The sequence below is a fragment of the Tachyglossus aculeatus genome, chromosome 3 (genome assembly GCF_015852505.1).
Source record: "Tachyglossus aculeatus isolate mTacAcu1 chromosome 3, mTacAcu1.pri, whole genome shotgun sequence".
Classification (NCBI taxonomy): Eukaryota; Metazoa; Chordata; class Mammalia; order Monotremata; family Tachyglossidae; genus Tachyglossus; species Tachyglossus aculeatus.
The window spans coordinates 47,705,088-47,717,953 of record NC_052068.1 but is presented as its reverse complement, the minus strand read 5'-3'; positions in this window follow the sequence as shown (position 1 = coordinate 47,717,953).

Below are 12,866 nucleotides of genomic sequence, written 5' to 3'. Positions count from 1 at the left end.
TTGACTAAATGAATAAATAGCCATGATTTGGAAGCACACGCTTAAGAGCATTAATGAGTAGTTAGAAAGAGAACTAGAGGGAGAGAGAATGAGAGAGAAAAAGAGAGAGGGAGAGAGCTTTGGGAGAGCACCCAGCCTCTGTTAGTAATGTATAACAGTGGATAAAAAAAATATTCAAGGATATTAATTTTTTAGAAGTTTAGCATACTTCAAGTTGCATTATTCCCTACCTATAACTAAGTGCTCTGCAAGAAAAAGAAGTTGGAAGTTATTGTATTATATTGTAGAGTTTTAGACTGTGAGCGCACTGTTGGGTAGGGACTGTCTCTATACGTTGCCAACTTGTACTTCCCAAGTGCTTAGTACAGTGCTCTGCACACAGTAGCGCTCAATAAATACGATTGATTGATTGATTGATTTATATCTGCCATGAAGAACTTTAAGGCACAAATGATAAGCCCTAAATTAATAGTAATTACAATTGGAAGATACCTACGGCACTTCAGAGTGTTTGAGCCATGAACATCTGCTTTCTCTTTTGCTAATGCCAGTTTGCAGAGAAGCATCAATCCAAGTCACTTAACAGTTCTTGCTCTCAATTCAGCAAGATACTTCACAGCTGGAGTTCCTTTCCAGTTTGCCCTTTTAATTCTAGATGTCCCTGTATCTTCAAACCTAATGCAGGCCAAATAGCCTTAGTCTTCAACAGGACGAAAAGGGACTATTATATTTTAATCTTCTCTTCAAAGAAAACTAAGTCGGTCTACAGTTCATTTTTGCTACTCTAGTGGCATAAAGAAAAGGATAGAAATAATGTGTCCCACTATAAAAAGTGTCCTGAAAATAATTGGGCTCAATTTTTTGAAAAATAGAAATAGCCCTCAAAAAAAGGACTCGGCTCATCTCAAGCAAGCTGAGATCTAGGTTGTAGCTAGAAATATGATTTAGTCATTGAAGTGATAGGGGCCCATACCTCTTAGTGACTTCAATCACATGTGATCTTTCTTAACAAGTCAAATGATTTTTTGTTTTTGTTTTGTTTTCATACTGGCCTCTCCAATTCAGTCTTTCTTCAAAGCTCAAACTGGGTTCTTTTAAGTTTTGGAATTTATCGAGCACTTACTATGGTCCAAGCACTGCTCTTAGCGCTGAGCTAAATGCAAAAAAAAAAAAATCACTTTGGCCACAATCCCTGCCCTATGTAAAGTTCACAGCCAAGAGAGGGAGGGAGATCAGACAATTTACCACCATTTTGCATTTGAGGAGATTGAGACACAGAGAGGTTAGCTGACCTGTCCACAGAGGGGGCCAGTGTCTCTTCCATTCCATAGTGTATACGACAGCATTATCAAACTCAGTCTAATAGTTAAATTGTTTTAAGTTTAATTTGTCTCTAATACGTACAAGGGAGAAACATCCTTTGCTGCTGAGTGTTGCTTGGAAATCTCACCCTCAGGAAAAATCACATAGTAGTACAGTACTCTGCAAACAGTAAGTGCTCAATAAATACAACTGAATGAATGAATCAGTATAAATATGTACTGAAAATACATCTCCAGGGACAGACATTTGGGAATTGCCACAAGTTTCTATTTGTAAACTGTACAGCAGTTCTTTGGCAGATCCATTATGCATCCAGGAGGACCTTCAGATTGCATAGCTGCCCAGAGACCTGAAAAACACTCAAGAAATTTGTGCTATTTACATTCAAAATTTAGGTGGGTCAAAATGACTCATGCCTATTTGCAAAATGAGGAAACTGCATTCATTCATTCATTCACTCAATCATATTTATTGAGCGCTTACTGTGTGCAGAACACTGTACTATGCGCTTGGATAGTACAGTTCGGCAATAGAGACAATTCCTACCCAACAACGGACTCAGAGTCTAGAACGGGGAGAGACAACAAAACAAAACAAGTAGACAGGTGTCAATACCATCAAAATATGTAAATAGAATTATAGATCTATACAGATGTCTATTTTACTAGGTTCCAGAGGGACTTGGAGGATGTGTTATGACAAAATTATTCATTCCCATTCTGTGCAAAAAGAAAATGAATCTATGATTCAATAATAACTGTGGTATTTGTTACTCATATTTGGTATTTGTTAATCTGGAACTCCTGGAACTCCCTCTCCCTTCATAACAACAGACCATCACTCTCCCAATCTCCCAACACACAATGACTTATTAAAATCATATCTCTCCAAAGACCTTCCCCAACTAGCACCTCATTTCCCCTACTCCTTCTCCCTTCTGCATTGTCCTTGCAATTGGATTTGTATCCTTAATTTGCCCCAACCACAGCTCTACAACACTTGTGTAATAATAATAATAATGATGATGATGGCATTTATTAAGTGCTTACTATGTGCAAAGCACTGTTCTAAGCTCTAGGGAGTTTACAAGGTGATCAAGTTGTCCCATGGGGGGCTCACAGTCTTAATCCCCATTTTACAGATGAGGTAACTGAAGCACAGAGAAGTTAAGTGACTTGCCCAAAGTCACACAGATAACAACTGGCAGAGCTAGGATTTGAACCCATGTCCTCTGACTCCGAAGCCCGTGTTCTTTCCACTGAGCCATGCTACTTCTCTATACATATCTGTACATATCTGGAATTTATTTTAATGTCTGTCTCCCCCTCTAGACTGTAAAATTATTGTGGACAGGGATTATGTCTACCAACTCTGTTGGACTATACTTGCCCAAACTCTTAGTACGGTGCTCTGCAGAAAATAAAGTGTTCAATAAATATGACTGATAAGGTTCTATGTTCCAAGCACTATACCTCGCACCGGGGTAGATATTGGATCATCAGGTTGGACACAGTCTATTTGGGTTCTACAATGATTATATATTTTTCAAAATTGCATCATTTTGATATTTTATATGGGAAAAACTATATTTCCTTTTGTTCTCCCACAAAACATCAGAGTAATTCTGGGTCACTACTTTATTAGGTTATCCCTAAGAAAACGATAGGAAGCTGAACCCTCTAATGTTAATTTTCTAGGCACCCAGCCCTTCTGATTGAAACATTTACAATCAGATTTATTGAGCACTTACTGTGTGCAGAGCACTGTACTAAGCACTTGGGAAGTATAAATTACCTTAATAATTTGGCAAAGCCCAATTCCTTCTCCCTTCGTATCATATTTCATTGCTAGGGTTGAGAAAACCCTCTTTGACAGTGTCTTCCAGTTCTTTTATCACAGAAAAGGTGTTTGGATTGAAGTCTGCACTCCCCCAGATTTCTTTCTGAAATCAACCTAGTATACTTAGAGCAATTGTTAGCTTGTCTCTTAGCTACATGAACCCAATTATAACAACTGTCTCTATCATAGAAATTTTACTAGTTTATTCTGTCACAGAGTAGTGGGTTTTTGGCATGCCTGCTTGTTTTTGTTCTCAAACTATGGCTACTGTAAATAAATTATGATCACCAACAGACTATATCTATCAGTGATGCGATTTTAAGAAACAAAAACAAATGACTTTTATTTTTGCTGCGTGACATAAATTATTCATTGCATGTCACATTAACTGTCCCTGATCAAAGAACCATGTTACTTGTTAATTCATAGAACAGGAGTTAACAAGGGCCCCCATCTATGCCTTTGTCTGAGCATCTCTCTCTGCTTGTCATGGCTTTAATAGTTCTAAATTTTTCACTTCATGAGAAAGACTTAATATTTTTTGAAAAAAGCATATAACTTGCCAAGACAATCATCAGGTTTTCTAGTAGCATACACCCAGTTTATACAGAGGTATGATCATTTGAGTTACAGAATCTAGTATTAACATATATCAACTTTATATTCTGAGATATTATATGATAATTATACTTGTATTTGTTAATAATAATTGTGGTATTTGTTAAGTGCTTACTATGTGCCAGACACTTACTAGGCGCTGGGGTGGTTACAAGCAAATCGGGTAGGACACAGCCCCTTTCTCACATGGTTCTTACAGTTTTAATCTCCATTTTACAGATGAGGTTACTGAGGCACAGAGAAGTGAACTGACTTGCCCAAGATCACACAACAGACAAGTGACAGATCAGGGACTAGAACCCAGGTCCTTCTGACTCCCAAGCCTGTGCTTGTACTTCTCAAGCGCTTAGTACAGTGCCCTGAACACAGTAAGTGCTCAATAAATACGATTGAATGAATGAATGAATGAATGAATGTTCTCTTTTCACAGGTTATGCTGTGCCACACACTGTATTAAGTCCTTGTGGTAGATACAGGATAATCAGATCAGTCAGGGTCCTTGCCCTACAGTGGGCTCACAATCTAAGAGGGAAGATGAGTAAAGAAGGAAACTGAGGCTCAGAGGCATTAAGTGACATGCCGAAGGTCACACAGGAGACAAGTGGCTGAGCTGGGATTAGAACCCAGGTCCTCTTACTCCTAGGCTCATGCTTTTTCCAACAGGCCATGCTGCTTCTCACGTGAGAGCTTCAGGTTTTAGGGGAGACTGTGCTGGGCAAGTCTGAACTACATTTCACCCTACTTCATTTAATGCTGCCAGGAAAACGGCTCTGGGATTCTCCAACAAGCTAGTTTAGCGTTATCACCATATACACTGCTGCAACCTCTACTGAACATAATACTGAAACGAATCAACAAGGAACAACACACAGCACAAATGGAAAAAAGGCCTCTGTACAGACTTTGAGGCCTTTTTACAGTGACAGAACTGATCATTTGAATTTGAATTAATATGCATTTGCTATGTTCTAATGACCCTTGTAGCTTATTTAGGAACCATATTTTTTAAAAAAGAATTTACTTCCTCTATTTTTGTCCATAAATCTTTAGCAGACAAACCAAGAAGATTGCATTTTACATTTAGTAATCTTCACTTATATTCCTTCTGTAAACAAGACAATATGTAAAATAACAATCTCTAAACTAGCCCTAAGAAAAGGATTAAGTGGTTGTCTGGCATTTAAAATTTCCACAGGTAATGGTTTAAGGGCTCAGTAATGTTCGATGAAAAGCAAGCTGAGTGTTTATCCAGCTCAGAGTTCCATAAAATCTAAGAACGGTAAAAATGAAAAATATCACACTAAAACAAATAGAGCACATTGATCTTTATTTGTCATGTAATGGACATGCTTGAGGTAGATGATTGCTTCCAGAATATAAAATAGATAAGATTTTCAAACCCAAATATAAATTCCATTTTTTTTAATATGATCGAAAGTTGGTTCTATGATTTTGGGAAAGATGGTTATTCGAAAAGCAATTGTAGAAAGGACAATACGATTTTTGCACATACTGCTATAAATTACACAAACCAATTTATTAATAATAATAAGAAGAATAATGATGATGGTATTTGTTAAGTGCTTACTATGTGCCAAGCACTGTTCTAAGAGCTGGGTAGATACAAGGTAATGAGGTTGTCCCACGTGGGGCTCACAGTCTTAATCCCCATTTTACAGATAAGGTAACTAAGGCACAGAAGTTAAGTGACTTTCCCTAAATCACACAGCTGATAAATGGCAGAGGTGGGATTAGAACCCACGACCTCTGACATCCAAGTCCATGCTCTTTCCACTAAGCCGTGCTGCCATGTATTCATAACTTTGCATTATTTAAAGCAATTGTGATTCCTCTTCTGGCTTGATAAAAACTGTATACAAATAATTGCCATTTCAGGGAAGTGAATCTGAACATGTGAATTTCTTTAGAAGAAATCGCTACTTACAATCAGAGGGCTTATTTTTAAAGTCACCTTTCCATACCTACTGTATATTGGTGTTTTCATGAGCATCACTCACCTTCAGAGTTATCAGGGCTCCCAAGAGGGGAAAGGGTAAGAAGAAAGGAAGAACATCTGGAAGGAAAACTTCTTACCCTTTCCCCTCTTGGGAGCCCTGATAACTCTGAAGGTGAGTGATGCTCATAAAAACAGGAAAGAAGGAAGGAAAAAAAGGAAGAACATCTGGAAGGAAAATTTGGTCCCAGACAGCTGTTCGGCAGGTTGACGTTTGCTAAAAAGAAGAGAAAAGGCATTTCCTGGAAAGGTAGAGTGGGTGACTCTGAGCACCCACAGATCCTGCTCCACTTCACTTTATGCCCCAGCAGTTCCCAACTCCTTTTCCAAAGAGGACAGGGGAGATGATGGAAGTATGGTGAGGGAGTCATTCAGTGATATTCATTTATCATCCATTACAGGTAGAATAAAGGACAAGGTAAACCTTGCCTCAAAGGAGCTTACAAATCAAAACAGAGACAAGATAAATACATAAATATAAATCACAAGTGACAGAAACACAAGATTTTATGACAGGTACATAAGATCAAAAGCATCAGACAAATAAACGTATCAGAGCAGCGACTCAGCCCTGGGCTCCTTCTGCATCAGGACCTGAGTGAGTCTGCCCAAAAACACACAATCTTCCCAACCTACCATGGCTGGGAAGAAGTCTTTTCCCTTTGGGCCAGTAAATATGGATGATTATCCTTGTACGAGCCCACGGCACTTAGTACAGGGATGAGGAGTTTTCAGATTGATGGAGCATCCAGAGAGGACCGTGGATTTTTCCAGGCTCCGAAAGGTGCTACTGGCTTCTTTTTTTTTAATGATATCTGTTAAGCACTTATATGCCGGGCACTTGTGGTACAAGCTAATCAGGTTGGGCACAGTCCATATTCTACAAGGGGGTTGCAAAAGTAATCTCCATTTTACAGATAAGGTAAATGAGGCACAGAGAAGTTAAGTGACTTGCCCAAGGGCACACAGCAGACGGCAGCATGGCTCAGTGGAATGAGCACGGGCTTGGGAGTCAGAGGTCATGGATTCTAATCCCTGCTTCACCACTTGTCAGCTGAGTGACTTTGGGCAAGTCACTTACCTTCTCTGTACCTCAGTTCCCTCATCTGTAAAATGGGGATGAAGACTGTGAGCCCCATATGGGACAACCTGATTACCTTGTATCCCTCCCAGCGCTTAGAACAGTGCTTGTCTCATAGTAAGCGCTTGACAAATACCAACATTATTATTATTATTACATTGTGGAGAGGGAACTAGAACCCAGATCCTTCTGACTCTCTGGCCTGTGCTCGATCTACTAGTCATGCTGGCTCCATGTTAATATGACTGAGGGAAAGGAGCCTGGGTTTTTGTACCATCTAAACTCTGCTCCCATATTTAAATGGGTACCTCCTCTGAGGTGAGAGACGGAAAACCATCGTTCAGTAAAATAGACCTACTAATCCTAAACTTGATAAATGAAAAATCTTGTCCAGAGGTGGCAACAGAAGACTTCAACAAGCCCTTGTCCTACAGAAATATTTTTTTTTTACTAGGCAGCACTAGTTTAGCTGTTGAAATATGAATTAGTAAGGTGAGTTGATAATTATTTCCACTAGATGGTTAATTCCTCTTGTTTTTCTTCTTTAAGCACCTAATAGGGTACTGCATATAAAAGGTGCCCAGTAAATATTGATGTTGATGATGACAATCAAAAATGCTAAAGGAAACAATCTTTGGGACTCACATATACCCCAAATCATATCTTGGAGAGAAAAAAAACACATATATTACAACTGGTGTTCAAATACAAATTTGTCTGGTATCTAGAGGCATTTCATTTAAATGTAAATGTTTAAGTGGCCATTGTTAAACAAAGGAACTGTACAAATGAAGTGACTACTATTATCACAAAACAAAACTGAGATTTATTCCAATGTAAAAGAGATTTAAAAAATAGTTACAAATCAATTTTATTATGCACTGAGATCAGTTTGGCCTGTCTGATTTCTGAGTTATTTCCTATTTAAAAATCAAGGCTGAATTTGCAAAACATGCTTTGTTTTTGCCAGAACATTTTGTTTTTAGCATTAAAAATTTCCCATTATAATTGTGCCAGTGGAATTTTCCCCTTGTGCTTGTCAAAATCAGCATCTTTAATTTGCTTTATTATTAGTCTTTTATCCTAGGATTTGGTTCTAAACCCATTTTCAGCTCCTTCAGTCCCAGCCAGCCCTGGTAACTTCTTTCAATTTCTTTACTCTTAGGGACAACATGTAAAGGTCAGGATACCATTAGGCTAATATTATTATCACTAATTTAAGTATGGGCCTGGAATATTCCTTCCAAAATGGTGGCCTACTTGAAAACTCCACGGTCAAGACTGTGATCTCTTCTAAATTTTCAGAGATCACTGGAACCAATAATCACTTATTCTAAAGGTTTTGTATACTCATTGAAATTAGGCTGAAGAGACCTCTTTGGGAAGACCACTTAGGAGGTGAGGGTAGGAAAAAGATTGGACAGGGAGACGTAGATAAGGATAATCCAGTACTGAACCTGGTGTTAAATTGATCACTGAACTCCCAGGGCTTGAGCAATGAAATACATTGGAAATTAAAATTTGTGAAAGAGCTTAAGTCTTTCAAGACTCTACCCTCTCTATGATGGGTGCACTTTTCCTACAATTTTCAATCAATCGATCGCGTTTATTGAGCACTATACTAAGCATTTGAGAATGTGTGATACAATAGAATTCATAGACATATTTCCTGCCCTCTTGGACCCTAATGACACAGGGCCATTAACCTAAGTAACTGTATAAGGATGTTTTTCTTTGACCTATAGAATGCCTACATTCAAGGAAGCAGCGTGGCTCAGTGGCAAGAGCACAGGCTTTGGAGTCAGAGGTCATGGGTTCAAGTCCCACTCCATGAACTGTCAGCTGTGTGACTTTGGGCAAGTCACTTCACTTCTCTGGGCCTCAGTTCCCTCATCTGTAAAATGGGGATTAAAACTGTGAGCCCCCCGTGGGACAACCTGATCACCTTGTAACCTGAACAGTGCTTTGCACATAGTAAGTGCTTAACAAATCCCATCATCATTATTATTATTACAAGATCTTTGATCATGGGCCAGGGGATCATTAAGAGCACTATTTCACGATCTGCACAGAATGAATCCATCATGACATCACTGTTTCCCTATTTTGCTGTGTCCCATGCACCCCCTCCGAGATGAGAATGAAGTAAATGATACAACAGTATCTCAACATAAGCCGAGAAAGTATTAAAAATGAATCCAGGGATAGCAGAGTCAAAAGGTTTTCCAACCATGGTCTTGAAATACAGTTCAAATTTGTATTTTTATGTGAATGTGAAATTCATATAGATCCCATAAAAATCTGAATATCAAGCTCATAGAAAGGGCAATTCTGGCATCCCTACCTGCTTTTATATCTTATCAAGCTGACATAGTTAATAAACTATATTTACAAGTTCATCCTCTAGATAATGCCTGCTGAGTAGTAAGTTGTATTATTCATCATTTGGAATTGCAGCTTTCTGTAGAAGCCCTTTTACTTTCACTGCTTCCTCTTTTCAACTGACTCCAATTTTACTGGCGCTGAAACACTGAAGATTTGTAGCATTTAGGGCACAAAATTCATAGCAAATATTCCTGCTTATACATACTTCTTATTGAGTTTCATCTTTTAAAATTCACAAGCCATACCTTATTGCAATCATTTCTAACTGTATTTACTTATGACTTGAGAAATAATTTTTGTGAGAAGAGAAAATGTAGGCAGTATTAAATGTTGTGGATGGTTCATTCTGGATACTCAAACTGTACGACTCAAAATTTTCTTTTCTGTAGCCCAGTTTGTGAGCTCAACAGACATTAACAATTCAAAGAATCAATTTTTCACAGAGCACACTCCCCCATTGAAATGTAATGGGTGGGAATATTTGGAAGATAGTTTATAACCTTTCAATAGCTCAAAAGAAAATATCTCTTTCAGCTTCAACAATTGATATATTGTCTTTCTTTAGGAAGCATTTACTGCCACAAAAAATGCTAACTTTTAGGAAACAAGCACATTGACTACTGAGACAGAACCAAATAAATTGATGAAACCCATACCTTATTTCAGAAAATAATATTTCTTTGCCCTAAAAATGAATTTTAGATTCAGTTTAGTTTCAAAGTGAAGGACTGTTAATATTCTCATTTGTTTTCTTTATGGCATTGAAATGTAAGAAACGTCATATTCAGTTAGATCAACTCATCCATAAATTCCTTCAATCTATTAACATTTTCCACCTAGATAACTTACTGTGATAACCAATGCCAAACTTCTTAATGGAAAAAAAAAAATTTAATTTTTTTCGATAGTGCCCTCTGTAAGCTTCACTGAGTTTCTCTTCATCCCGGTATAACAGGATTCAGCACAACAATTCTGTGTTCACTTCATCCAAACCTTTCATTTTTTGATGGGCTTCAATTATTTCTCACCCAGTCTTCATCTTTTCATATTGAAAAGTCCAATATTTTCCATCTATCCTTATAACGAGAAGCAGCGTGGCTCAATGGAAAGAGGTCATGGGTTCAAATCCCGGCTCCGCCAGTTGTCAGCTGTGTGACTTTGGGCAAGTCACTTAACTTCTCTGTGCCTCAGTTACCTCATCTGTAAAATGGTGATTAAGACTATAAGCCTCTTGTGGGACACCTTGATCATCTTTTATCCTTCCCAGTGCTTAGAACAGTGCTTTGCACATAGTAAGCACTTAACAAATGCTATCATCATCATCATCTTCATTCCAGTTTCCTTAGCAATTTAGTTGCTTTTTTCTCTACTAGACTTGTTTTTATATTGTGTTCAATCCTGCAACTATGTAAAAAGTGAAGAGCAACATTAATACTCTCCCAAGGAAAAACAACATTATTCAACTCAGGGTCAACCCAGTTTATTTTAATTCTTTTTCAAGCATAAAGCAAGAACAAGAAATTATTCAGCTCAGTCCATTATCCATGTTGATGGGTACAGGAGAATCATAGACACTTTAATAAAGTTTATGAGTAATTGTAGTTATTTGAACTTCATTTAGAAACTTATAATTTAACACTGCAATAGTCTCTCTTCATGGAACAGCACATGAAATTATCTTTGTAATTAATATAAATGTTTTAAAATTATTTTTAATATCTTGAAGTTTTAGGAAAGACCTGTTCAGCCATTAATTTTGTTTCCTAATGACATCTGACTAGAGAATAGTAGACTCATGATAAGAATTTAAATTTGAATCTAACTTAGCAATTCCATTACAAAACCCAAATATCCTCTTCCTTACTTTTCCTTTCCCTTTTGATGTTTTAAATTCACTTCTGTCTCATTACTTCAGGTAATCAGTCATAGCTCCATTTTATTTCCCTTTTTTCAAAATGTGTTTCTATGGTTGACATGCACAAGTCATTGAAATTTTGAAATCTAAAGGTCTTTCATAGCTAATTCAATAATTAAACTCAAAGTATGAACATGCTGAAATTCAAGTCACAGATTTGTGTTTTGTATTGGATGGTATGATCTCCAACCAATTAGAATGCTTGTTAACACTTTATACTCTTAAACTTAAAATATTACTTTCCCTAAATAAAGAATATACTGATTTTACAAATGTTTGATGTCTGGGTATGTTCAACTCTACTGCTGTGAAACTGAAATCATCAGATGACTCTCTTGGATGGGGGATTTTTTTGATGCAACTTGATAAGATGAATATATTTTTTTATACCTCTATCTCTTGGGGAAGGTAGTCTAAAGAGGGGATAGGTTGGAGTGGGATAAATAAGGTGGCCTGTAAAATAGGCTAGCTGGGAGGCGATGAAGAGGGAGTTCCAGGGAGCTGGTTGTAAGGATAGGAGGAGAGGGATAGATCTATTAAATATTATTGAAGAAAAATCAAAAGATTTCCGATGAATGGAATTTGGGGGATAACAGAGACAGGGAGATCAGCAGTTGAAGCCCAACCTCTGGGACAGGGTGAAGGGTGGTATTCATTCATTCATTCATTCAATCGTATTTACTGAGTGCTTACTGTGTGCAGAGCACTGTACTAAGCACTTGGGAAGTACAAGTTGGGAACATATAGAGACGGTCCCTACCCAACAACGGACTCACACTCTAGAAGGGGGAGACATACAACAAAACAAAACATGTAGATAGGTGTCAAAGTAATCAGAACACATAGAATTGCCCTTATATAGAAAAATGGTTAAGGAAGGAATTCTTGGGGAAGGATGATGAGTTCATTTTTAACAATATTCAGTTTAAGGTGTCATTCATTCATTCATTCAATTGTATTCATTGAGCGCTTACTGTGTGAAGAGCACTATACTAAGCACTTGGAAAGTACAATTCAGCAATAAAGAGAGATAATCCCTGCCCACAGTGGGCTTACAGTCTAGAAGGGGGCAGACAGACCTCAAAACAAGAAAACAGGCATCAATAGCATCAATATAAGTAAATAGAATTATAGATATATACACATCAAAACAGGTAAACAGGCATTCTTGAGTACCCAGATGTAAATGTCCCAAAGGCAGGATAACAGGTGAAAGGTTAGGACTGTTGATATAGATTTAGATGGCATCTATATAGAGATGGCGTTTCAGAAAACTTTAGTAGTTCAGGTCTACAAAGGGAAAGATGTATCATCAGCAATGTCACCAGCACCTCCTAAAAGTCATTCTCAAAATCAATTAATCAGGCAATAGTGTTTATTGAGCCCTTACTATGTGCAGAACATTTAACTAAGCATTTGGAAAACTACAGTGGAGTTCATACATGATCCCTGACCTCAATGGTAAGTAGAGAAGCAGTGTGGCTCAGTGGAAAGAGCACGGGCTTGGGAGCCAGAGGTCATGGGTTCTAATCCCAGCTCTGCCACTTGTCGGCTGTGTGACTTTGGGCAAGTCGCTTCACTTCTCTGTGTCTCAGTTACCTCATCTGTAAAATGGAGATTAAGACTGTGAGCCCCATGTGGGACAACCTGATTACCTTGTATCCCCCCCCCCCCCCGCCAAGTGCTTAGAA